Source organism: Balearica regulorum, chromosome 20 (genome assembly GCF_011004875.1).
Source record: "Balearica regulorum gibbericeps isolate bBalReg1 chromosome 20, bBalReg1.pri, whole genome shotgun sequence".
Classification (NCBI taxonomy): Eukaryota; Metazoa; Chordata; class Aves; order Gruiformes; family Gruidae; genus Balearica; species Balearica regulorum.
Window position 1 is genome coordinate 2,680,489 of NC_046203.1, and position 27,492 is coordinate 2,707,980.

General features: G+C 51.2%; 1 protein-coding gene across 5 annotated transcripts in view; it reads left to right on the forward strand.

Annotated features, from left to right (window-relative positions):
• The first annotated feature begins 642 nt into the window (after positions 1-642).
• The window catches only part of NACC2 (NACC family member 2), a 61,328-nt gene continuing 34,478 nt past the window's right edge, over positions 643-27,492 (forward strand). For 2 of the 5 annotated variants that reach the window (XM_075772881.1, XM_075772879.1), the window contains exon 1: positions 1,677-1,865. The gene's annotated coding sequence lies outside the window, so the exon portion shown is untranslated. Of the gene's footprint in view, positions 691-1,676; positions 1,866-5,858; positions 6,015-9,152; positions 9,460-27,492 lie in introns of those variants that run through there. The other 3 variants (XM_075772885.1, XM_075772883.1, XM_075772888.1) reach the window with 3 other exon arrangements.

Consider the following 27,492-nt stretch of genomic DNA (forward strand, 5'->3'; position numbering starts at 1 on the left):
CCAGTTCCCTTGTCTGCCAAGTGGCGAGTGGGTGGGCGTGCAGCTGCGGAAGCGTTTGTAGCGTCGTGGTGAGATGCTTCGATGAAAAACAAGGGAGGGGAGCAGGGAACGTCACGATTCGAGGGCAGTATGATTGCTCCAGCTCAGAATGCAGTTTGGGGACATATTTCTCATGCATCATTTCTAAAAAAACCCAATTTTATCTTGCACAGCAAAGAAAATGTGTTTGTCCTGACCTGACACTGTTTTTTAAAGTGTCAAGTGCTAATGAAATTCCTCAGCCTTGAGCAGTTCTAGGCATCCGATGTTGATTTTTAAAATACGGGGATATTTTGCTGCGGATTTTTAAGGCAGCCTCGAAATGATAAGTGCTCGAGAGTGTGAGAGAAAAGAAACTTCCAGATTCAAAGAAGTTCTGACACAATCTTACATGCAGAACAGACAGAAAGAGGCTTGTGCTTTAAAGAGGTTTTTGTTATTCCTTTGAAATTTATTTAGAAGACGTAGGGCTAACACTGCGCACTTTAATCGTGCAGAGAGGTTTGCTGATTTTAATATTTTGGGCTTTGAGAAAAAAGAAAGCAAACCGACTTTTTTTTTTCTTTTTTTTTTTTTTTTTTTTCCCCTTAGGCTGTAGAATGAAATTTGGAATGAAACTTTGCCCACAAGTCTCGAGCAGTCCGACCTCGGGTAACTCTGCTTTTCTGTGTAACGTTTAAAAGGCTTTTTACCGCAGGAGAAGGGTGCGGAAGAAGAGAGCGGAGGTGGAGGCAGCCCAGGAGGCTGGGCTCAGCTCCAACCCGGGTTTGCAGAGCTGTGGGTCAGCACAGGCCTGGGGTTACTGGGGACGTAAATGAATAAATAAAGATAAAGAAAAAGAATAAAATTAAATGAAAAATAATAAAAGGAAATCATAAAAAAGAAAGTAAGAAAGGAATAAAAGAGATAAAGAAATGAAATTAGGAAATGAAATTAGAAAATGAAGCAATAAAATGGAGAAATGAAATGAAATAAAAATGAAAATAAAAATTAAAATGAGAATTTTAAAATAAAATGAAAACAAAAGTGAAAATTATAATGAAAATAAAAATGAAAATAAAAATAACGTCAAGATAAACATAGTTTAAAAATTAAAAATTAAAAAAAGAAAATAAAAATAAAAAATATAAAAAATTAAACTAAAAAAGTAAACTAAAAAAGTAAACTAAAAAAGTAAAATAATAAAATAAAATAAAATAATAAAAAATAAAATAAAATAAAATAAAAATAAAATAAAATAAAATAAAATAAAATAAAATAAAATAAAATAAAAGAAAAGAAAATAAAAGAAAATAAAATAAAAGAAAATAAAGTAAAAGAAAATAAAATAAAAGAAAATAAAATAGATTTTCGCCCGTGACCGGACCGCACCCCTCCCTCCACACCGATGCCCCGGGGGGTGGCGGGGCTGTGTCTCTGTGTGTGTCCGTGTGTCCCTGTGTGTCCCCGTGTGTCCGTGTGTCCCTGTGTGTCCCCGTGTGTCCGTGCCCGGGTCCCGCCCCCCCCGCGGTCCCTCCTCCCCGAGCGGGGGCATCCCCGGGGGGGGGGGGGGGGAGAGGGGCGGCGGCGGGAGGTGGGACCGGCCCGGAGGGGCCGGTCCCACCTCCCGCCGCCGCCCCTCTCCCTCCCCCCCCCCCCCCCCTCCCCGCCCCGGTCCCGTCGGGGCCGGCAGTCTGCGGCGGCCGCGGCTGCCGGCGCTGCTGGGCGAGGTCAGGGAAAGTCCATGTGAGGAGCGGCTGGAATCACTTCCTGCTGCCGCCGCCGGGACCGCCGCCACCCGCCGCCGCTAGGCCCAGGGCAGCGTCCATGGGGCCGGTGCCCCTCAGGTGAGCGCCGCGGCCGGCCCCGGGACCCCGGGGAGACGAGGAGGGAAGGGTGCGGGGGGGGGGGGGGGGTGCGGGGCAGTTACCGCGAGTCAGCGAGCCCAGCATCCCCCCCTTTTCTATTCTAATAAGTATCAACCCCCCACCCCCCCCCCCACCCCCATGATATTAAAACTCGGGGAAAGCTGTGCAACGCGCAAACGCGCCTCAGCCCCCCCCCCCCGGGTTTTTTTGGGGACACACACACACGTACATCTCGCTTTTAATCTTTCCTTTCATTATCACGCTGCGGTTACCCAGAGGGAGGGTTTGGCTCAGCCGAGGGGTTTTGGTTTTGGGGTTGTTTTTTTTTTTTTTTTGGGGGGGGGGGGTGCTGGGAGGAGGCAGAGGGAACCCAGGGGTGCTGGGTGTCCCCCCCCCGCCCTGCCCGTGGGAAGTGGGGTTTGGGGATGAATTGGGTTAGTTCCTGCTGTGTTTTCAAGTCTTGCACGAATGTGGAAAATCAGGTTATTATTAGAAATACCTTTCTGAAGAGGCTGCGGTGCTGGCTGGATATTTTATTTTTTAATGGCTAAATGCAGGCGCAGGCTCGTACTTTCTCTCCCGGGGGAGCAGAACGCTGTGAAAGGGGAGATGTTATAAAAAAATAAGCAAAACCTGGCCAAACACCTCAATCCCGAGTTCAGGAACGATTCCTGAGGTCGTTGGGGTGGCCGGTGCCCTCCTCACACGGCCACGGCTGGGGGCTTGCCCTGGGACGGGCGGCTGGTCCCCCCATCCCGGCACACGAGACCCGTCTGTCGGCGAGGGGCAGGGATGTTAATCCGCTTTGTTGGTGTCTAAGGAGGGGGGGAAAATTGGGGTAGGTGGTTGGGTTTTTCTTGGGTAAGCGCCTTCCCGAGCGCCGGCGCGTTCCCCTGCCTGCTGCAGTCTGCAGCCTGCTGTAGTTAAAGTGCGTTTGCTGTGCTCAAGGACTTCTCCAAACATCTTCCCTGCTGTAGGAAAATAAAACGACAGCAGTACATCGTGTGCTGCGCTCCGCCGGGCTCACCCGTACCGACCTACGGCAGAGCGCAGGATCGCTTCCAGCCAAGTCTCCATTACCCGCTGGGTCATTAATTTGAATATTCACTTTTTTTCCTCCTTTCAGGAGGCATTTGCGAGGTTGCGGGCGGCTTGATGTGCTTCGCGCCTGCCAAATGTTTGCCTCGCGCCCCATGTAATTGAGGGGCTGGCGTGCCGGTTTACCTTCTCCAGCTGAAATATTAAACAGTAGGAGAAGTTGAAATCGGTAAACAAACCGGGATGATTGCTGCCCTCTCTGTGGCGCGTTGGCTCCTCGGTGGGGATAGCCGCGGCGGGTCTGGGGCGACTCTGGCGGCGGCTGTGCAAACCCCGTGGGGGGCCCCGGTGCCCGCCGCGTGCCGGGGGAGGCCGAGAGAACCGGTGCCCCTCACAAGCGCGGCGTTCAAGCGCAGCTAAACCCAAATTCCCTGCGATTCAGTAAAACCCTTCGGTGGAGGAGTAAAAGCTGAGCCTTTCCTTATTAGCTGAATCGATGGGGTTTGCCCAGCCTAGGACAACAAGTCCGTGACCTCGGGGTGTGGATAATGGAGGTAATAGTAGTTTGATCTGAAGTAAGAAGCAAATATAAAATAATTAGGGATCTTCTCCTCCTCCTCCTGAGAATAAACGTCCTTCCGTAGCTATACCCGCTGTGGGTTTAGGGATTTTCCTCCTGTGGAGGCCCTGTCACTGAGGCTCCGTGGGTGGAGAGCTGTAATATTTGAGCACCAAAGGGTGGGGATGGATTTCTAGAGCTTCAAATTGGTCAGAGAAAACTTCCGAGGCTTGCTGAATGATAAAATAGTTTGGTCAAAGTCAGACGTCGGTAAGCGTGCGAGCGGGAGGTCTCTGCGTTGTTTGAGACGTTTCACGCCCACAACGTGCAGGTTGTGTTTCGGCTAGGCCGTGCGCTCGTGCGGGGCAGCGTTCCCCAAAACGCCTTCGGTTCCCGGTCTCCTGGGGGTCTCCCTTTGGGCCTGGACCGGACATGTTCCCCCTCCAGCCCGGGCTCTGGCCGGGGGCGCGGGGCCGGCGCCGGGGGGTTGTGGGTCTCTCGGGCTTTTCCCAGAGTCCTCCGTTGTTCCGAGAAGATGGTCGCCTTTGGTTAGACGCGTGCGTTGGTGCTGTGTCGCTTTGGAAGTGATGTTCTCAGTGCCCTCTTGCACGGGAAAAGCCTTTTCGCTCCCCCCGCCATAACTCTCTGCTTTGCTCAGGGAGTCCCCCTGGATTTGGGGCAGGGGGGCGGATTTTGGTCCCTCTCAGTGGGTGCCGGTGACAGGTCAGCATCCCCACGGGCATCACCGTGGGGCGGTTGCGCTGCGGGTCCGGGGGACGTAGAGTGTCCTTACTGCTGGTAAGTCCAGAAAAGAGAAATCCCTTCTCCTTGAACTTGAAGGAGCCTGGCTGTAAAGCCCGGGTAAGTCCTTTCCAGACTAGGCTTTGGTGTAAATCCCACGCCGAGGTGCCGGGAGGTGCGAGGCCGCTTTGCAGCACAGCCGGTCCGGCACTCGGGGAAGAGGCGCCAAGAAATCTCCTGCCAGAGCCAGTTCGACTGGGCGAGCTCTGCGTTTGCTTCAGAGAAACCTGCAGAGCGGCGCGCGCGTACGGGGCTGCAAACCATCGCGCCTCGGCACGGCAATATTTATTTTAGACTGTCTTCTTATAAAGTGCGATTTCCCTGCCAGGCCTTCTGGAGGGCTCACGCCAGGGCTGCGGAGCTCCGCGGGGACGTGCTGTGTCGGGGATCTGGCTTTATTGGCGTACCAGTACTTAAACTGGTGCGCGGCGCTGGGGCGCGTGGGGAGGGGTGGCGGGGATGGGGGGGCCGAACACAGCGAACCAGCCTGGAAAGGGCGATGCGGCTCTGCGCTCGCTTTGCTCTCTACAATGCCTGGGTTTAAAAATACCCAGGCCTGACAAAATGGGGTTAGGAGAAGGCTTCAGCCACGGGTTTGAATTTTCCCAGGTTTTCTGAGCCAGCCGGCTTCTTTTTTAGGTGAGGAAATCGGGTGGGCTGCGCCGGGCTGAAAGGAACGGGTCCTGCAGAGGCCCGGGCATGCTGAGGAGCGGGGGGGGGGCTGCACTTTAATGGCTTTTTTTTCCCCCCACCCTACATTTCTTTGAGTTTAGTCGAATGCAATGAAAGAAATAAAATACAGGCATTCAGCCGGAGGAAATTAAACTGAATTGTAAGTTCCCTGCCATACCTAATGGCCAGAGCGAGCATTGTGTCTTGCTGCAATTAGCCTTCAAATGGAGCCCGAGCCCGTGTTTGCCATCGGAAGAGCAGCCTCCCAGCCCATCTATCCGTCACCCGGAGCCCTGGCCGCCGAGCCGATAGCCTTCAGCACCCAGTGGGATGGGCACACCTGAAAGGGGTGTTGTGCGGGGGGGTTTTTTTTTTTCTGTTTGCTTTTTGGTTTTGTTGTGGGGTTTGGTTTTTTGTTTTTGCTTTTTTTTTTTTTAATCAAGCCTGTAGAGCAATTGAGAAATAGGTGAAGCGTGCTTAAAAGAGGGTGAGGCTGTTGGTTTTCTCTACCTGACTTTATTTGCGAAGTGACAGGAATTTTGACAGGCTTTGTGTCTTTTTTAGCAAATCAAGTGTCATGCCAGGTTTGCCTGTGGATGAGATCATTTGCAAAATATGTTTCCCAGCTTGCTTCAGGCATAATTCATTGTGTCAACTGCAATTGCTCATTTGCTAGGAACTGTGATTCATTAGCAGTTTATTTTTTTTTTTTTAAGTTCAACTTGTTTTTAAGCAAACGTTTGGAGGCAGAACAGAAATTTAAAAAAAAAAAAAAAAAGAAAAAATTAAATCTTACAGTCTTTGTATCCATAAACGCTGCTGTTAAGGGAAAACTTGCTGAAATGCCGCGATCCCGGCGAGGGAGACGCAATCCCCGGGCGAGCTCTGCTGTGCAGGATTGCGCTCGGTTTTGTTATGTGGTTACTCCTAAATGGGGACGGAGGTAATAAAAATCGGACTGCTGGGACGGAGCCTGCCACGTAGAGCCCTGGGTGATGGAAGGAGCGTGCGGAGCTTCCTCCTTCTTTTCCCTGGCCGGGGGTTTCAGCCCACTGAAGGTACCACGCTCTTCCTCATCCCTGGATTCGGCCGGGGCAGAGGCTGCCCCGCGGATGGACTGACGGACGGGGAGGGCAGGAGGGACGGGGGGGGCTGCTGCCCCTGCGTGACACCAGCTCTTCCTCTGAGCCCCTCGCCGGAGGAGGCGTTGGGGCCCGTGGTGACGAGAGCAATTGTCTGGTCTGGTGACCGAGACCCCCCGAAAGCTGGCGGCTCGGTGGGGTAAAATGGAGCTCGATAGCCCTCGGCGTGTGTTTTGTGCTCTGTGTGTGTTCCCAGGGCTGTTCACAGACATCGCAGTTCGGCTTCGGTCTCTTTAGAGGTCCTCGCATCAGACTTTTTAAAAAAAATTTGCATGTCAAGTACATTTTTGTGTTTCGCTTCCTATGAAGACAAATATTTCGGTGCATTTTTTCCCTTAGGTGGGTGGATGGGGGGGCAGAAATCGCTGCTACTGCTTCAGCAGCCACAAACTACCCTCCAATAACAAACCACTGTGTGTGGGCTGAATAAATTGATATACTTTTCACAAAAAGATTGATTTTATTTTTTTTTTAACTTCTAAGTGATTATGAACTGTACATTAAAACATAAGTAACTCAACAGGGTTTTTTTTCCCCTCCCCGTGCAACAATTCTCTATAAAGCACTCTTCAAATGTTTTTTTTCCCCGCAGTGTTTGTGTATTCTCTCTCTTTTTCTTGCAATTTAAGATTTGTAAAAGCCAAAAAAAAAAAAAAAAATTGGGAAAGGGGGAGAGAGAGAGAGAGCGCATAGGAACGTGGGGAGTCTGCTGACTTCTGGCTCGCCGGCGCGGTGCCCGAGCGCTGCCAGTTTGCTGCCGAGGCCAGTGCCAGGAGCGAAGGGCGACGGAGCGTGAGGGGAGGGAGGTGACTCCATCAGAGTGACCATATATAGTCACTGGGATGAGATTAAATACTTCACCTCCCGGTGTCATCCCCACAGCAATAAAGCCAATATCAGGATCTATTCATCACTCGCGAAAACAGGAGGAGAAAAAAATCCTCTTTTCTTTGCAGCATCTCATTTGTAGCAATCAGGGCTCTTCTGGATCTATCGATTTGGGGAGAAGAGCCAGATGTTTTTCATCCCTGGGTGTCTGGAGACCGAATTTCGGCGGCGCGGTGAAGAAGAGAGTGCGCGAAGAATTGCAAGTTAAATGTGACCGAGCTTGTGCTTACTCAGGCTCGTGGGCTCGGTGGCAGAGTGGTTGTGTGGAAAGGGTCCTGTGTTCGGGTGCCAGCGCTGGCTCGGCTCCACCTGCGCGTTGCTATCATGATATCCGCTGCGGAAGCATATGGCAGCCTCCGTTATTTTTATATATATATATATATATATATAAAAATATATATATATATATATAGTGGGGGGGTACATGTTTTACATGCCAGTTCTCTCTGTCATAGGACAAACATTTATGCTCCAACTATGTGAAGCGTTAAGAAAACAAGGGTTAGGCTTGGAAGCAATGTAATTCCGTGCATTGATGCTGTAGAAGACGCTGTTTAGTGACGACACGGCAAAGGAGCGATAACGTTTCGGTACTCAGTGCTTCCCTGGGTGCTGAGCTCTGGCAGGATTATGCTCCGTGGAGGTGTAACATGCAGGTGTAGAAGTAAAGGGTTGGCATTTCAAGGCGTGCCATGCAGAAGGCAAGGTGCCCGAAATACACGGAGAGGGAGGTTTTATACATTTGAAGGCGGTTACAATGACTTGATTCCCAAGGGGAGAGGCAGATGGGCATGGCCGGCGCTGGGTGGGAGACCTCCGGCGGGACGGGACGTGCCCGAGGGCCCTGGAGCACCACGGACCCCTCCTGGGCAAGGCTCTCGGTGCTGAGCTCGTGGCTGAGATCCCGCTGGCATGAAATTCCCACGACCAGGGGTGACCCCCCGCCGCAGGTGCCCCTTCATCTGGGGAGTACAGTGTGCTTTTTGGCTGCGTTCTGTGCGAGCTCGGCTTGGAATCACGCTCTCGGTGCAAACGCCGGGTTTTTGGATTTGCTGGCGGTTGTACGGAGGGTGCGTATCACTCTGCCTAGACCTTCTCCCTTCTAACCGATGGACGCTGTGGGTTTTGCGTCGCTCCTGTAGCTTCAGCCCAGCCTCACGGGCAGGCGAAAGCATCTGTATCGCTCAGTCATTCATTTACACAAGGAAAAGTTGTTTGAAACTTCATCTGTCTGCTCTGCAATTATCTCCTCCTTTTGTGCGTTCCTCGTTTATACGTGCTAACATCATCCATACATGCCCATGCTTAATGAAACATTACCGCTGAGGTTTAATTGTCTTCTAATTAAGAAGTAAAATAAAATTTTGCACGGCGGTTGTAACCGCATCTTTCACGTCTGCGGGTGCTGCTGCGGCCACGGCGCCTGGGGCTGCGGAGCGGGGACGGCAACGTCGGTGCCGTTGCGTGAAGGTGGTCGTGGACGACGGCAGCAGCAGAAGCCTCCTCTGAATCTGCTGCTCCGTTCTCGCACCTTGATTAAATTGGATGAATTGCCAGGTTTAAAGGAGGCTTTTTTGGTAAATTTATGCGTGCGTTTGGTAATGCTTCCCCGGGTCGTTGCTTCTGCGCAGCCCCGCTAAAGGACACGTGTCTGGGGTCATGCTGAGTGTCTGGCGAAGGCAAAGACAGGGCGTGCAACTGTAGCGCTGAATTTTTGACTCTTGTCTGAGTACAATTCCTACTCTTAATGCATCATTAACGCGGTTTTCTGCATTTCATTCAGTTCCCATTACAGCACTCGGTTCCGTCTGTTAATTTTGGTATGTTGATATTTTTGTTGTCAGCAGTTTTTTCTTTTTTGAAGCATATAAAACCGTTAGTGTGAAAGAAGATTAAAAAGATACATTACAATTAAAATGTTAATGAAATCGGCATCATACAACTTTTGAAACCATTTAGGCATTAATCTTTCTTGGTCTTATGTCCATTAACTCGGGCGATTCTTATTCTACACTGACCCCTGCTGAGAGCGCCGTGCTATAATTGGATTTTAAAAACTGGGGGGGGAGAAAAGGAGGGAAAAGAGGAAAAAAAGCCTTTTAAAAAAAAGTAGAAGTTGGGAAGCTTGCGTTAGCTTTCTGCGTGGGTGCCCGTGGAAATGAAGCCGACGGCGAACAGCCTCGTAGCTCCGTCGCTCCCCTGCCTGCGCCCCCCCCTGTGCTGTCCCCGCCGGGACACATCCTGCCCGTGAGCTGCTGCTCCGCAGCCCGGGAACGCCGGGGCCGGGGGCCGGGACAGAGCCCCGGGAATCGCCGGGCCGGGCTCCTCCTGGGCGGCTCGCTGTGACCGTGACCTTGGCGGGACGGCGGCACCGCGCTCCTCTTCGGTGCGCCCGGGTGAAACGTGAGAAGGGCCAGCGGGACGTGGGAAGTCTTTTTAGGGCTCTTGGAGGAAGGGAATGGGAGAAGAGCAAGTCATCGCTTGCCGTTACGGCTTCGGCTTTCCCCCCCGTTCCTCTAAAATAATGTTTCTACAGATTAACTGGTTTTGGGGGGGTTTAATAGGTTTGGGGTTTTTTTTGCTGCTTACACAATATTTGGATGGGGGCCAGCCCCGCCCCCAGCCGGCAGGGTAGGCGAAAGAGGAGGATTGACTAATTCACGGGCTGCGTGGTGAATGGAACAACGGGACTTCTTGACTCATCAGACGTCTCCCCGGATCCGTGCCACGGCTCCATCAGGGCCATGGGCCGTGCTCGGCCACTCTGGCCTCGCCAAGCCTCCAGCCCATCCAGAACACTCTGTGCCGGTCGGCTTAGACGCACTTGGCTTCTGGACGCCTTCTCCAGAGCTTTGCCCTGTGCTGTCCAAGAGCTTCTCACCTCCCGCACCTCCTGTGGGATGCTGGAGAAGTTGGGGAGGGCAGATCCTTTGGCAAGGAACGGGGCTGTCCTTCCCGGCATCGGGACGGGGCGCTGAGTTGTTAACGGGGTGGGCGTGCAAGTGATGCGGCTCAGGAGTGGATGAGCTGTGAAGTCGAAGGATGAGCACATCCCGATGAGGGAGTGGAGTACCAGCCCAGCTTGCGTTTATTTAAAAGGAAAAGAAAGAAAAGGGAAAAAAAAAAAAAAAGCTAAATAGAAATTTGGAAGTTGCAGAGCTGTCATCTTCCAGCTGCTCCACTCCGAGCTCGCTGTGCCGTCGCACGGTGCTTTACTGCGCAGGCAGGCGGACGAGGGAGCGGATGCTGGTGTGTCGGCCGGGAGGCCCGCTTGAGCTGAAACTTCTGCAGGGGTCTGGGGAAAGTGATGGCGGTTTCTTTGGGGCTGGGTTTGTGCCTTGTGAAGCGAACCGTGAAGCACAGAGCGTGCCGCTGGCACCTCATCACAGGGACTCGGATGTTGGACGGCCGGGGTGATGGAGGCGCGTTCTTGGAGCTCTGAACTAGCTATTCACACACAGCACAGGCTGGGGGTTAATTGTCTTATTCCCTTTTTATGTGGGTAAAAAAATAATGAAATCATACCGTTGTTGTTTTGTGTCAAGTGTTCAGGCATCGCATGAATTTAGAACCTGAGAGAATTTGGGTTGGGGATGCAAAATCATCTTTTTTGCCAGGGATGGGGAGGCCCCACTGGAGCGTGACCCATCCGTGTCCCGGCTCTGCTGGCTGGAGGAACTGGGGGGGTGTTGCTGGCACAGGCGTACCCCGGGGTGCCAACCCACGGCGTTTATGCCACTCGAGTTGAGCTGCCTTTGGGGATGGGAAGGGAGATCGCCCCACCAGAGCGACACAGAGACCGACACAATACCCTGGGGTGTTCGACCTCCGTCTCTGTCTTCCCGTGCTGTGGTCCCATGGGGATCCGGCACGAGGAGGGAATTCCCGAGGGCAGGTACCCGAGGGGTACGCGCAAGTCTGCTCCAGAACCCCGCGGAGGTACAGCCAGGTGACGACCACCTGGGACGGGGACGGGAGATGTGGCGTCTGTGCTGCACGCTCCTTTTCCTGCGTGGGCGTTGAGGCTTCCCGCGCTCGTCCGTCCCTCGGCGTGGTGGTAAACGCGCAGGCAGGGAACGAAGAAATTACTGCTGGAAATTCTGGCTTATTTTATTGATGTGCACTGGCAATTGTAGGCCAAGGAAGAGGGAGGAAAATAAAGCGACCCCAAATATTCCCAAATTTGTGCTCCTGGCCCAGCGCGCAGGAGGGATTTCTAGCAAGGTGAATTTCTGCGTTGCAGACTGAGCAAGCAGCGCACCAGAATCAATATCTGAGTAGTCCAATAAAATCTGTGGGAATTTCATTTCAAGCAATCTAATAACTGGTCTTTCAGATGACTGTTGGGTGGTTTGGTTTTTTCTTTTCTTTTTCCGTTGGTGTTTTTTGTTGTGAGACTGTAAAAATGTAGATTGAGCCCAATGTACATGCAGCGCTTTGGTTTTGCAATGTGAGCGTCGAGCCCGAGGCTGGTTTGCCCTGGAGTCGGGCAGCGAGGGCTGGAGACCCCAGGTTGCCAGCTGGGGTGGCTCCGCTCCGGCTTGATTTCCGATCCACTAATGGTGGCAACGCTTCTGCTTCCAGATTGCAATGCTGATCTCAGCACGATATATCCTTTTATATCCTCGCATGGTCTTGTTAAGATTTCTAGTCCCGTATCCTTGAAGATTCATGAACCGATGTGGGGAAGAGCCCGTAATGTGCTGTCCCACCCCGCTCCCCAGCGGGCACCAGCGTGGAGAGGAGCACGGGAGCCGGGCGCATCTCGAGCTGTTGTCTTCTCGGAGCCCGTCACGGTTGTGAGTGAGGCCAGTTGATATCCTGCCGTCAGTCGTACCTGTGGCGGTGTCCATCCCTCTCCCGGGGGGCTGCCCGACGTCCCCGCTCGAGCCCCTTCGCAGGCGTGGACAAGCACCTCTGCGTGTCCTCGGGGGTCAGCGGGCGCTTCTGCAGAGCGCAGCTGGAGGTACCCCAGCCACTTGGTATCTTCATGAATATTTTTACAATTAAATTTAGGAAGTTTTCTCATTTATCTTCCCCTTAAGATCCCAAACTGGCTGTTGTCTTGTTTGTGAGTGGCCTTAGGGGAGGTGTATCCTGCAGTACTTGCTGACTGATCTGGATTTGGCACAAGAAACAACGCAGAAGGGAGGACTTAACTTTTTGCTCTTTGGAAGGGAGCTGAGGCTGGGGCGGTGGGACAGGAGGGCAGTGCGGCTTGGAGGGGGTGGAGGAGCCGAGTGATGAAATCACCGCACGGCAGGGCTTGGAGCTGAGCACTCCTGGCAGCGTTCGCGCTGCGCGGATAGGATGTTTTCTGCAGAGAGCCCAGAGCTGTTTGGTTTTTACCGAGGCTCGCAGATCTTACTGACAGCGCTAATTATTTCGTGGTTTTTTTTTTTTTTTTAACCAAAATCCAATGGATGCTTTTAGAAAGACCCAGTCTGTGCTCGCCCGAGTGCTGCTGGGCCGGCCAGCTCCTGCCTGAGCGAGGAGCAAAGCTCTGCAGGCTCTCGGGTACAGCCTGCCTGACACCGTGCTGAGCTCTGGGCACGCCTCGCTCCTGGGCTGCGTCCCGAGCAGAACCTGCGGTCTGCGTGTGTCTGCGTCAGGCCACGCGCCCCACCGCGGCTCGGCAGAGCATCCAGGGTTATTTCTTTCTGTTTGGCCACCACCAAAATACGGGGAACCGCTACAGTGGTACACGTGTCCGCTGGTGATGTCCACAGCGCATCGTGTTAAGTGATTTTAAACAACAAAAATACTCCGGTAGCCTTTACTAACTGATTTGTGAGGTTTTATGTAGTGAAAGTCATGATTTGTTCATACCACCTGGGAAAACATATGCAGCCCTTGCACCTCCAAACTGGTATTTCCCCCCCAGATTCTTAAAGCCGTTTATATGCAGTTCATTTGCAATATATTTACAGAGCAACACAAATTAATGCCGAGTGCCAACCTGCCAGGAGCCCTGCTCTTGCAGCCTCCCTCGACGGATACGTGCTTTTGAAATCATTTGGATGTCTGGCAGGCAGCCGGTAAGGTGTCTGTCCGCTCCCCCCACCCCAGCCTGCTCCTGACCTCCTCCTCTGTGTCTCAGCAATGTTACGTACAACGTAACGTGCAGCATTAGCAATAGAAATATTGGGTTCAGGCAGTTCACGAGGCGGTTCCCGCACCCTCGTGATCTCCCAAGCGCACGTGCTGATGGCTGCGGGGTTTGCTGGGACTTCGGAGAAGGTTTCCCTCCTGGTGTGCAGGGGACAGCTGTCAGGCACGCAGGAGGTGGGTAGGGGGCACACGAATCGCATTTGGTGGCACCACCCGCTGGTATGGATGGGTATGCAGGTTTGGGGAAGGGAGAGAGAGATTTGCTTGAGATTTTTGAAAAAAAAAAAAAAAAAAAAACCCAATCAAAACCCCACCAAGTTCTGAATGCTGCTTGCGTTGCCTGGTGTCCCTGAGCAGCCAGGACACCGGGGGCTTCACCCTGGGACCCACCATGCTGTAGTGTCCTGAAGAAGGATCAGTTTTGATCTGGTACTCAGAGAGGTGGGCAAATGCATCGCCCACGCTCCTGTTCGTGGAGACTCTTGTGCAGGTTTGCTGGAGACACGGCTGGATGCAGCCGGAGGTGGTGGTGGCTGCACGCGTGGGGTGGCCGCCTCTCCGTGGCCTTTCTGTGCAGCCGCATCCCCCACGAGCCAGTGGCCAGGCTTCCTCGTCACGATCACAGCTTGCGTCTCCGCAAACCAAGTCAACTGATTTCAAATCCGCTCGTTAAAGAGTTGTAACGAGTTCTGTGCCCAGCACCAGGTCTGTGGCTCCAGCAGCTGCTCTGCGCCCTGACCCCGTACTGCCGCTCGGCGTGTGCCGTGGCCGCCGGCATGGGCTGCGCCGGAGCACGGGAGCCTGGGGCAGCTGCTGGATTTTCCCTTCTTCTGGTGTTGTGTCCATCGCTGGTTCTAATTTTGGTCACCGTTACACGAGTTTTGGAGCTGCAGAGGAGCCCCGTCTCCAGCACAGAGACGAGGACGCTGCTGGTGGGTTCAGCATCGGCGTTTCTGGTGGAGAGAGGGCAAGGAGTTCGCAAAGCCGTTCGAGGAGGCCTGTGTTGAGGTGTAGCAGGGAACTGCTTGGAACTCGCTAAAAGGTGTGCAGAGGAGAGGATGGGAAGGAGTGAAGGATTGTTGGAGGATTAGCCTGGGCTGCTTCCAGGCGGGGTGTGCTGGGACCTGACAATACCCTGCAAAAACATCTTTGTGTGTGCTGAAAACGGGGCGGGTGAAAGGGTTTGTGTCCACAGTGCCAGAGCATCTGTGGGTACAGCCTGCTCTGTGAAGACTCAATGCGCTGAAGGCCTTGGAAAAACATCCCGAGTGTGTACACGGGCTAATGACGCTGCGACGGCCAACGCCACCAAGAAATGAATGTCTGCAAAAATCTCCCCCAAAAACTGCCTGGCCAGTCTGTGGTCTGAGAACGTACCCTGGTTGTTCTTCACCCGCCCGTCACTGAACACGGTTGGACAAATTCTGCGAGTTACCACAACCTGGAGGGAAGAGGAACGATCACGGGTCCCCATTACCGTTTCTATCCGGAGCGCAGCAGTTGAGCAGACACAACGGCCTTGCCGAGCTCGCTCTGACATGCAAGAGGCTGTTTTCTCCGTGCCGTGGCTGCGCAGATCCGGGATTTGAATTTGAGACTTAGTTTTGTAGGTGGGGAAAAAACCCACCCACCCTCACCGCTGAATGATGCCCTGTTGTATATGTTAGAGACGTGGGTAGCACAAATGGACTATATGTCCTTTTCTCTGCGGTCCCGAGGATGCTGTGGGCAGTGGCGGGGGACACTCGCTTTCTGGGGCACGTTCCGGCGTTGGCGCTGCATGGCAATGCTCGCGGGGGCAGAGCCTATGCCATGGGTCCCACCTCGTGCTTTCTTCCGAATCTGAGACCGTTACATCACTTGTACGATGAGAAATAGGTTGGTGTGCAAGCGTTGTCTTCCTTGGCTTAATGGAAGTGTATGCCGCCTGCATTGGGTCGCCTTCTGCAAGGGCTGGCCCAAGAACCGCTCTGCATTCCTTTCGCAGTTTTATTTTAGTTCAGGGAAGGTTAGCTCAGGTTTAAACCACTTGGTTGTGGTTGTTAAGTCTTAGTGACATATTAAGCATTTAATATCCAAGTGCATTAGCTTCCCACCCACATCCCCCGTTTGAGATGGGTTGAGGGAAATAGCCGGTGCCCACATCTAATAGGATGCTGCTCGGCGTGCCTGTATAAATGGCTTCCTCCTGGACCTCTTCTTTTTATGTTTCGTTCCTGACCTAATTAGGCACAAACGATGGCGTTAGCAGGGATCTCGTGACTGCATCAGACAACACCTAATCCCTCGGAGAGATTTCGGGAAGATCGCTGGCTGCTGGAGGGGACACCTTGCGCGGTGGGGACGTGGCGCTGGTGGCACGTGCTGTAGGTGGCTCTGCAGCCAGCCAGGCAACGGAGCAGCCTGGGTAAACCAGCGTCCCCAGGACCTGGTGGCAGTTAGGGGATGCCCCGGCGATGCCACCTCCTCTCGACGTTACCTCGCGGCTCGGCGGCGTGGCACGGCTCGGCGCGAGTACGGACGGGAGAGTCCGCCTTAATTGCTGCGGTACGTCTAATTGTGTTACATCTTAATTTCCAGGTCCTTGCTTAACTTGCGCGGTACATCAGAAGCTCTTGTGAAATGTGATGTGCTGGAGCATCGGCACAGGAAAAAGCTCTGCCTTCTGTGAAGCCAGACTGTTGCAGCGTAATTTGTTTTGTAAGATTTTGAAAGGCAGTGTTGCAATCTGTAACAGTAGAATAGTGGGAAGATGGTCAGGTGGTTCTTGGGACTTCAACAGACAGATTTCATGTCTGTGTGTTTTTGCAACACCTTTCTATAAAGGGAAACATAATTTAAAATATGATTACTTAGTGTTGTAACAGTCTTCTCAAACGTTTTTGCATTATGCAGAGATCATTATCAGAGGCTGATATTAACTTGCAAAGAATATTATGCAAATCATTCTCCTGTTCTTCTAAAAAGAAATTTCCTTCATAATGCAAAGCGTGACAAAAAAAAATTGTGCAGAGGCTTTTGGCAAAATTACATTCAGAAGATGTAACAGTTTTTCTGCTTACTAGCACAATCCATTTGTGCCTTTCTGCTGGATTTTCTCAACTCGAGCTGATAAAGGATGAATTTTAAAATGAGGGCTGGGTTGAGGGGGAGAGTATTGTACCTCACGGGTTCAGGAATAGGCAGGGAGGCTTTCTGCGTTCAGATCGTTGTTTCAAATCCGCACGGATAGTCATTACGGGCTCTGTTAGTTTGCAGCTATCCGTCGCTCTCTGAAATTCTTCGGTGGTGTGTCTCGTATTTGCAGTGGCCAGGGGTGCGCAGCATCGCCCTCACCATGAGCAGCGGCTTCTAGGTACCGGACTTAAACACGCCTCACGGTGTCAGACTCCCCGGATGTCCAATATTACACCTTTATTGCACTGATAAAGCTCTGTAGCACTGGTACCAGTAAGACCATCCGGAATGGGGGGCACTGCCTGGGCGATGGGAGGTCGGACCATGGACACCCGCGGTGGGACGCGCGGTCCTGCCCCGGGCTGGGCCAGCCTTGGCATCTTCTTTGGGTTTCTCTGAGCATCAGCACGTTCCTGGAGGAGATCCTGGCCCTGGCTGAAGTCGTTGTGGATTTTGCCATTGGCTTCATCCCTCCTCCATATATATATATTTTTTTTTTTTTGTTGTTGTTGTTAGAAACTGGTTGTATCGGTTCAGAGCTGCCCCCTTCTAATATGGAAACCAGACTCTTCTTACAGATGGATTGACAAAACCAGACCCTAACAAATATTGTAACCGGCTTAAATGACTAAAATATTTACAGGCTGTGGATCGCAGTCAAAAGTTGAAAAGGCTCATTCACTGTAGAACCCCATTTTTCAGGCGCTTAAGATCATTTTGAAAAGCTGTAGCTTTTGTCCTGATTTTTTTTTTTAAGGCATTTCTCAATACAAATGTGATTGACAAAAGTCAGTAATATTCAGAGATATATATCGAATTACAGTGTCATGAAATGGCAGAGAGAGTTTTCACTAGCGTGGTTAATTTTCAGACTTCTTTTTGTGTCTGGTTAGATAACTCAATATTTTAAAATCAAACCAAATTAGATAAAGAAGCTGGAAGTCGTAGTTAGCATTCGTCAAGCAACTTAGGCTGGATGTTGAGGCATTGACTGACTCCACCTCTAGCTGCAGGGTTTCCCTGTTCCGAGCGGGTGAATACTAATCCCTGTTTATTCTCTGCTGCAGAGAAATAGATCCATCAGTAGTTTTCGATTTGTAGCAGAAGCCCTTGGTGAGAGCGGCGTTGGAGTGCTCCGGGCGGGTGGATTTCTCCGTGCGATGTGCATGAGGGTGCTCAGCTTGGTCCCACCATTTGGACCTCGTGCCAGCACGAGATACCCCATTTTGGTGGCACAGAGAACTTTTAATACCCCGAAAGTGGCCCCAGGGTGTGGTTGCGATGTGATAATTACAGCAGGGAGCGATGACAAGCGTTGGCTCTGCTCTGTGCTCCCCGTCGCCTGCCCCGGGCATCGCCGGGTACCCTGCTCGCCGCACGGAGATACGTGCTGGAGCCCACTTCGTGAATTCCAGGGAAAGGATGAGGTTTTATTTTTTTAAAGATTGCATGGAAGGGTGAATCAAAGTACTGAGGTGTTTTACTCTAAGCATGGTGGCAGAAAGGAATGTTTTTATCTTCTGGGTTTCTTTGTTTCCTGGACGTTTCGTGGTGCAGGCTTGCTAGCAGAGCAGCGTTAAGCACGTTTCTGCAAATCTCTTTCTGGTGTCCTCTTGAAAATGGTGATGCTGCCAAATGAAAATCAAATATTTAGCTCTAAACTTTTATTTTTTTCTTCTCCCAAGGACTCCTCCTTATGACTGTATTTGCTTATCCCAGAGTACGGGCTCAGGAATGACCAGCAGCCGTCCTGCCAACAGCCTCTGTCCCTGCAGATCCCGGGGGCCGTGGGGCTGGAGATTGTCCTGGGTGGGCTTCGTCCTCGGAGGTGGGCTGCGCTGCTGTTGGCTCTGCCTGTCCCGCTGTGTGCGTGCCCAGGGCTGGCTTTACCCAGGACAGCGGGGTTATCTCTCACGCTGGATAACTGATTGCTCTTTTCCCGTGTTCCCCTTGTATTTCCAGTTGGAAATGTATCCAGCGATATTCCCAATCAACGGGGTAGAGTGGATTTTGTTCCCTTGAACTGTTGCAGCGGTTAGGAAATTAAAAAAAACCACAACTGAACAGCCCTGCGTATAAATAGGTGCTTTTTTCTTTCGGAAAAGATGGTAAGCGTAAAGATCAGAGGTGCCGTATGGCAGCGGGCTGAGGCGTGACCCCGGCGTGGAGCTGGGCTGCGGCGAGAGCAGCACCCGGACCCCAGGAGAGTCGGGGTGCCCGTTCGGGGCACCCTGTTCCCTTCGCGGGAGTCGCGTGTTTCCCTTTGGGAACCCGTCCCGTGACCAGGCAAAGTGCTCAGAAAAGCTTGTCCAGGTTGAACGAAGACCTCAGAGTCTTTTAAAATACAGTGACATTGTCTGGACCCTAAATTATTCTTTCTGTAGATAAGCCCAACCTCTGTGAAGGCCTGCAGCAAGAAGAAATAGAATTTCTTTGGGTTTTATAGGATTTCTTAGAAGAGCATTTGCAGCACTAATCATCAAGCTCCTTCCCTTTATTTTCCCCCCTTTCCCAATTAACCTCATATTAGACTGTGCATATCAACAGCAGCTTTTATCCTCCACCGCTCCTCGCCAGGTTTTATGTTCCTACCTGCCTCGCTACAGCCACGTCCTTGCCGTCATGCATTAATAAAACCAAAGCGGAGGCCGGCGTGATCTTCTGCTGTTTCTGTGTCTGCTGGAGGGAAACCCTTCCCGACAGACAGAGTGAAAATTGCAGCTGGTTATGTAAATTATGGGCAAGGGAAAAAAAAATAATATTGAAACCTGGTTTAATTTGTGCGTATGTGTCTCGGAAATAAGTTATACTAATGCATAGCACAGGTTATTCTAACGTGAATTATGGGCTCACCCTTCTGCAAGCGTGATGCTAGCTCTCGGATGTGGAAGCAGATATTGCAACCTTGAAGAATCTTGTAGGACATAAAAGTTTTAATTAAAAATCTGGTTTGGTTGAGGGTATTTTGGTTTAGTATGAATGTCTTAATTTCTTTTGAAAAAGAATTAAATGAAACCCTTAGTATTTTTTTTTTTTTTTATTTCTGCATATTTATTCTTGAAGTTGAAGCATTAGAAAATAATTGAGTAAAACAAAATCCACAAGGCTTCAAATTACCTCTAGCTTAATGTTTTATTTAAAAGGTTTGCTAACTGACATTCTTTATAATGAATTAGGTCACGCGGCTCTAAAGAGTGTTGTGGGTTTTCTTTTTTACATTTAAATTTGAGGCTGCTTCCCTCGAAACTTGGGCTCCGCTGCCGTGAACCGCCGTACGGTTGTGACTCCCCGGCTCGGGGAATCTCGCTCTAATTATTCTCAATCACACTAGTGCAAATGAATATATCCATGTTTGGAGGATCGAAGCGGTGTTGTCATGGCAATCTCCGTAAGGTCACGAGAAACTCATGGATACTGTTCGCCGCCTCTCCCGGGAGACCTCTCCTACCTTCGCAAAACTACGGATTCGGGGGGTTTGGGTGGTAACTTTAAAGCACCATTTTGTAACCGTTTGGCTAGAAGGATTCTCTGCTGAATAACACGCTTGTGTTCTGCTGTGGCCGAGCCAGTGGGAGCGTTGGGAGCGCCGGGTGCCCCCAAGCAGCCCCTGCCTGCCAGCGATGCCCGGTGACGGCCGCACAAATCGCCTTGCTCCGGGCCGGGTAGCTGAAGGCGCCGCGGTTCGGGTGAAGCTGGTTGTGGGCTGTGGCTCGTGTCTCACGTGCCCACGGGGCATCTTCCTCCGGCAGCTGCAGCCCGCCGGATCCCCAGCCCGGTGCGTGGAGCGGGCGTGCTCGGGGAGGGGGGATCCTTACCAACCGCAGCGGCAGAGGAGGGGACGCGTTTGGTGGGCGCTGGTTAATGGTGCTCAGTCTGCTGGGACGGGCTCTGGCTTGGGTGGTGTTAGGAAAGGATTCGCTTGTACGCAATTAAAAAAAACCCACTCAAGAACCAAACAAAAAGCCCAAAAAACCCCAACCCCCTCCCAAAAAAAAAACCCCAAATGAACTCTGCTTTCTTAATTGCAGGAGGTGATGCTAGCTGGAGCTGTAGCAATAGGAAGCCCTCAAAGCTGTCCCTGTCCCCCAGCCTGGCTGGGGTGTCACCCCACGTCCGTCCCTTCCCTCCAGGCCTGTAGCAGCGCAGGGAGCGCTGATGGTGCTGAGCGCTGCGCTCACTGCAAAGGAATGTGGGCAATGAAACACACGCGTCGCTGGGCTGCGACTGCCCGGATCGCGCGTACCGCTCTGCCGCTTCCCGTGCATCGGGCGGGAGGGGATTCACGTAAAAAATATGTGAACAGTAAACACTGGAAGAAGTGGCAAAGGCAGCGAGGGGATGTCTGCTCGGCCCTGCTCGGGCAGAGCTCTCCTCTCCGAAAAGAGATCGTGGCAAAGTCACGGGATGGTTTTGTTTGGGTTCTGCAAGGTAAGAGATGGATAACAACGTGCATCGACGTGGGTGCGCAGCGAGAGGCTTTATAGATGCAAGTGTGGGTCTCTGTGCTTTTGTGAGCGTCTGTTTGTGAAAGGTGCTAAATCTTAAAGTAGAATTAAAGCTAGATTTAAAAAAAACCCCAAGTGTAAAAGTGATCCAACAAGTGAGTTCCTTTTGTTTACTAACAGGTATGGAAACCTTTTGCGTGTTTGGATTGCAGCAGCAACAGCGATGACTTTACAAATATCTTGTGATGTAGGACAAATGAATTCACTAAAATTGGTGCTTAGCACATCTCGGTTTAGGTGATCCATGGGGTTGTGGGTTTATGGTTTTCTATTTCTAAGTTCTTTTTGTTTTCAAAAAAACCCCGAACAACACAAACCCAAACCAAATTAAAAATACATCTTAATGCTAGAGAGTCATTAAGGCATTTTGATTTTCAACTAAATGCACGTTAAATCTGCAGTTCTTTTGCTCACCCAAAGAAGTTATACATATGTACGTACATACACACGTCTTCGTTTGAGCCTTTTGACAGGTTTAGCACAGACAAATGCAAATTTTTTATGTGCAGGTTACTTGGTTTGAAAGATCTGACATTAAATAATGATTCATATCAATATTCTACAAAAAGGTATGCAATCCATATTTAAAATTAAAAGAAAATCTTAATTTTAATTGACTATAGGAGAGATGCAGCTACGCCCGTCAGGGTGCCGTTTAAGTCTATGACATGACACATGTTATCTACACTTAACTACTTCTGGTTACCGCGTCTTTCAAGATTGTGAACCTAGCCGATCTTGTCCTCTCACACCCAACACGTACTCACGCATCAGAGGAAGAAAACAGGTTTTCACAGATTTTTGCACCTTGCAGGTGTGCAGACCGGTTCACCCTTCCTGTGCAAGGCCTGGCTTGCAGAGCCCCTGCCCTGGGCTGGGTTTGCCCTGGGCTGGGTTTGCCCTCACCTGTGCAGGCAGCGGCCGCGCAGTCCCGGGGTACCCCGACATGGGGGTCCCGCACGTGGCAGGGGACGCCCCGACCGTCACCTCTGCCTCGCGACTTGTCTGCCCATCGCGGGGTCCGTTTTGACCCGACTTGCTCTAGAACTTCACAAATGTGTCGGATTAAAGGCTTTTAAATTAGAATTTTAAGTAATTGCTGCAAGTCAAAGAAAGGCTTCCTAGTTTGGAGTGTAGATGTGAGTTGGGTTTAAAAAAACAACAAAACGCTAAGCAAGTGGAATTTCTAATCAAAGGCCTATTTGCATGTAAAGAATTCTTTTAAATGATCTGTCTCTGCTTTCTGCAGAGGGACGGAGCTGGTTTCTCAGCTGACCGTCTGGCACGCGGGCTTTATCGTTCCCTGCTGCCTCGGCACCCACGTGCCTGCACACGGGGCTTAAGCCCTTCGTCTTGGCGCCTGTAGGATGTCCATTAATGCTTCCAGGTCCTCAGGACTTGCTGAGAACCTCCCTAAACATCTTGTGATCTATTCTGGCTCGCATACCCAACACCTGGAGAAGCGGCCAGCAAGCTGCTGCCCCGCGTGAGGTGCTCGGTGCCTCTGTTGAGGTTAAAAAAGGCACGGTGGAGCCTTTGATGCTGGGAAAGCAATTAACACAATATTTAACGGTGCTTTGAAAACCTCCAGTCATCCCTCGCATTGGCTTTTGTCAATTGTTTCGTTGACTAATGTGTCCTCTTCGGCTTTGGTGACAATAACATGTTAGTAAGCAGAATACCCAAATTTCTGAACGATGGCTTGTGGCGATTTCCTAATTTCCTGAGTGAGTGCAGGCTTCTTGGGGTTTCATTCCTGTGCCAGAAAGACTATTTGCTCGTACAAAGTTCTTCATTGTAATAGGAAAAAAATCAATTTGATTACTTTCATGTCAGCATGCATGTCTAATGGCTTAGAAGTTATTGCAGCCATAAAATATACAGTATCATTTCTCTCTCACTCTGAAATTTGACAGGATTAATATAGTCAGCATGAAATCTTAGTCATAAAGTCGACCATAAGTGATGGTAAAATTAGCTGCTGAAATCGTCTGCTTATGGAAAGCATCTTCTGTTTTTCCTTCTGGGAAAAAATATCAAGGGGCTGGCGCGCGGACGGGAACGGGAGCTTTCTGCATTCCAGGCTCTAATACAAATATGTCCGTTTCATCTCACGCTCTTCTAACGAGAGCGATGGCGAGCGCTGCTCAGCTCTGTGATGTCCCGGACAGCCTGGGGTGCAGTTTCACAGCCCGTTCACCGGCTGGCCGGGCGCTGGAGCTGGTGGCGGGGCTGGGTCCCGTGTCCAGTGCGGCCGTGATGGGGGGATCATGGCTCTCCCGCATCCCACCCTCCCCTGTAAGGTGTTCCCCGTCTGAGCCGAAGTGGGGTACGTTGCAGGGCCTGAAAAGCATCTCCGCCTTCAGAGGTCGGACTTTGGGTTAGAAACAGGGGGGGTTGTGCTGTGGCCCTTTGACGGTGTGCGTCCTCCAGCGGCGGGTGATGTTTGCGTGCCCGGAGGTTGAGTAGACGCTGCACTAATTTATCTCAAGCAACGCAAGCCTTGTCGTGGTTGAAAAGCTATTTCTTTCCATGAGTCAGTGCTCCGGTGAGGTTGGAGGGAGGTGAGGTCCAGGTGAGCTGAGTTTTGCCCATGAGCTTCACCCATGGGCTTTAGCAGATGCTCTTCCTGCTGGTGCAACCTGCTGCCTTCTAGCTGGTCGCTCCCTGTCCTCCTCGTGCGGTCCCCTTGGGAAGCGGGCTGACCCCCTTCGTCAGGGCGGGAGAAACGCCCTGTGGAAAGCTACCTTGCTCTGAGCTGAGGTGGAGAAACCTCTGCTTGAAGCTGAGCTTCCTCCTGCCAAGTGACCGCGCCGGGTGCCAGCGGAGGAGCCCAGCAGACGGCTGTGGCAGCCACCCCTTCCTGCTCATCCGCCTCCAAAACTGCCCTTGGAAGTGGAGCTGAAGTGCTGAGGTTGGGCAGGGGGACGTTGGCTGATGGGTGATCCTTCACCAGCCCAGCCTTTGAGTGACTCGGTAATGGTTTTGTTTAATGACATCTCCTTTCGGCTGCCTTGCGTAAGGTGCCCGTAGCTGTTTGTCCTGCTTATGAAGCTGGTTCCAGAAAGAAGTAAGGAGCGGGGTGCTGATATCTTTGTTATCAACTTTAAAATTAGACCGAGGGAAGACAGCATCTTGCATCTCTGGCATCATTTACCCACCCCGTCAGCTCCGAGACCAGGGTTTTGTTGCTAGCCCTTGGCCCGCTTGGCTTTGCAAGGGGAAATTTCTGCCTCTTGAGCAAAAATGTGCAGGGTTTTACTTCTCCAGGGGGTCTCGGGGGTCCCTCCCGTCGTATCTGGATGCTCCCGCCTCCACTGGAAGCTGTCGTCCTGCTGGTTTCGCGTGTTCTGCCTCCCTTGGCAGCCCGTTGTGAAAAGTTAATATCTGGTCATTGGTTTTGGCTGCATCTCCAAGGCAACTTCATTCATACGCCGGCTCCCGGTTCATACCGATCCGGACATGCCTGGATGACTAACTCCCGTCTCCTGTTACACAGTCCCAGAAGAGTTGTTAACTCCTTCGGCCCAGGTGGGTGCTGAGACAGCAGGGAGAGGGCAGACGGAGCCAGTGGCTGCCGTAAGCACCCGGCAAATGCCAACTTTCTCTCTGCCCCCTCCATCCTTTCTGCTTTGGTGTGCTTCCCAGCCTGGAGAGCAAAGAGCTTGTCTCTATTTAAGGTCCTTTTCAGTGCAGAAAGGTCTCAGGCTAAGTTTGTTTCTCCTGAAATTACCGTGTTTCATTATCCTTTGGTTTGGGCAGAACATTGCCTTTGGGATCTAAACTTACTGAAAAAATTCATTTAAAGAAAAAACTTGGCGGCATGCTAGCAATACGCTCTGAAACGTAGCTAAAATTTAATTTGGCATTTCATGCAAGCCGAGGGGGGATTTTCCTCCAAGGGGCAGGTGATGCGGTGAGACCACCGCGTTCCCGGCGCGTGTTCGGGTCCGTGAGCCCTGCGCGACGCGGCTGTAGCAGGTTAAACGGGGGGATGCCCAGTGTTGCTGCAGCGCCTGGTCCCTCGCTGATGCGCCTCGTCCTGTATGGGTTTGTCAGATACAGATTTACAGCCCCCAGAGACTCTTTTTGATTCTCACCAAAAGATGTAGGAAGGAGGAAAATGAGCCAGACTGGTTTTTTGGGGTGGGGTTTTTTTTTTTTTTCGCTGTTTGTTTCTCGCAGCAGTGCCGAGAGGTGCCGTTGCACTGGATGATGGTATGTCCTTATAATCCGCACCGCTCGCTGGGATGGGTCCCACAGCGCCCAGCGATTCCCCATCGGGGTGAGCGGCCGGTCCCCAGCCCCGTGCCGAGGTTTGACCGTGGGGCTCTTCTTCCAGCCCGGGTCTCTGGGAAGCATCCAACCCGGGAAGGAGCGGGGCTGGGAGAGGGGCCGAGCGGGTCTAGCTCATACCAGCACGAAGCAAAGTTCGGCTTAAGCTTGATGAGCATCACTAGGTTGTGATGCTGCGCTCTTCCCTTGGTGGGTTTGAATATCGGTGTGGTCCGTGTATCCGACGTGAATGTGGTGATGCTGCTTTTCTCAGGGTCCTGGAGGCGATTTGCCAGGAGCAGAGGTAGGAAAAGCCCGTCAGGTTTTACTGGTCACGTTCCTCTCCTCCTTGCAGGCTAAGTGGGGTATTGCAGCAGCAAGCAAGGGTCAAGATAGCCCTGAGGATCACTAAGGTGTACAAACTTGAAACCCTGTTAATCTTGTAACGCCTAGTGCGTTTTGGGAGATCTGTTACGCTGAAACATCAGGCAGAGAATTAAACACACAGGGAATATGAACCTGCCGTGGCTTGCGAGCGTGCCTGAGCGGCTGGACGAGCCGCTTGCCGCAGCGGTGGTGGTACGCTGTGGAGGAGTTAATTGGGGAAATATCCGAGAGATAACCCACGGACCTGGGGTACAGCTTGGGCAGAGACCGTTACCCCGTGCGCCACATGTGAAACCCGCTGTCTCGCCGACTGCCCCCCTCCAGGTGCTGCTTTCCCTTCCTAGAGAAGAATAACTGCTGTAGGGCTGTTTGAAACGTAGCTGCTATAACTCTTAAATTTTAATAATAGATTACCATTAGTATCAGCCTTATATAATGCACACCTCATTATTGCTTACTCGGAATAATTTCTCAGCCTCCTTATAGAACCTTGGAACTTTATTTGCTGAGTATAAAATATGCAGAAATGCATGAATAGTTTTAAGACTTGGTACCCTAAACTAATACAGCTTGCTTTTTTTTTTTTTTCCCTGCACCATGATTGAAGTCAAATTAACATATTTACCTTCAGTGCTCCCAGGAGTAGCATTAAAAAATTCAAGAGGTGATTCAGAATAGTCTCCGATTTACTGTGTTTAAAGCTGGATTTCATTTCTCAATAAAACCATGCAAACACTTGACTCCCTTTCAGCCTTGCAGCTTCTTTCCTCCCTGTGCAGGTCCTTGGACTTATCAACAGATGGTAGCAGCATTATTACCGCCGCGTTCCCAAAAGGAAGCATTTTATTTTATTTTATTGGTTTTTCAGGATGGGGGAGAAAGCAGGGACAGAGAATAAGGGAGGGAATGAATTATAACAAATAGCACAGAAGCATAGCTGCTATTTTAATCTGAAATAAGGAAAAGTCTCGAGCGTGATTTTGTCTTGCTGCCGGCGGCCACCGGTTCGCTGCGTAATGTTGGTTACGTTATCGTGCTCTGCCTCAGTTTATCTGTGTGTGATAACTCTTTCCTAGGGCAAATAATTAAGCTTAATTTTTGCTATATGTTGACATCTTCCCGGGAAGAAAAGCCGTGTAAACGCAGGGGTAGGGAATGGAGACGGTTGCTTTATTGGCCAGAGGTTTCTTTATTCTTACCAACGATTACCCGGGAGCTGTCCTGCCTGTGCCGTGATTTATTCCTACAGCTGTAGGATGCAGCTCCCGTAGCTCCCAGGATTTCAGACCCCGTGACGGTCGGGTTCAGGGTGCAAATTCCTGCCCCGAAGCCCCAGGCTGCTCCACCATCACCTCTGCCATGGGCTCCTCCGGGGAAGCACCATCTCTTACGCGTATCAGCGCTGCAGGGAAAGCTTCAACCCCGTTGGCTTCCCTGACCAGGTAATAAATCTGGGGAGAGGGTCTACGTACCAAGTCCCGGCACTTGGAGTCGGTACCCTCCGAGTGGAACACCCCTGCCTGAAAATTGTGTTTACCATGGGCTAGGGATAGTTGCAGTGACTTTTTTTCCATGCCTGCTCCTAGATTAGGAAGTTATTTCAGCAGATGTTGTTTCCTAAGAAAATGGGTTGATGCTTGGTGGTTAGAATGGTGTGGCAAAAAAGCTTATTTGTGGGAGGTTTTGGCTAATTGCCTTGCAAGTGTTACAGAGCGTTGCAGCAAATTTCCTGGATTTCGCAATCGGGATGGTTCTGGTTTAACTGGCCAGAAAGATTTTCAAAAATACAAAAATAAATGGAAGAATAGGGGCAAATCATGTGCCGTGTTGCTGCAAAAAGCTGAAAGACCTTAAGTCTGGGGTGAAAAGTCTCCAGGTGTCTGAGCAAGTAATTGTGTCTCAGGGCTGGACAGATCTCGGAGTTTTATCATCTTTTAGTTGCCAAAAGGCGGACGTTGCTGTGGGGCAGGCCAGAACAAGCCCCTCTTAGAAATAAGAACTAATTCCCAGGCTAAGAGTTCCCTGGGAGGACAGGGATGTTTTTCCTTCCC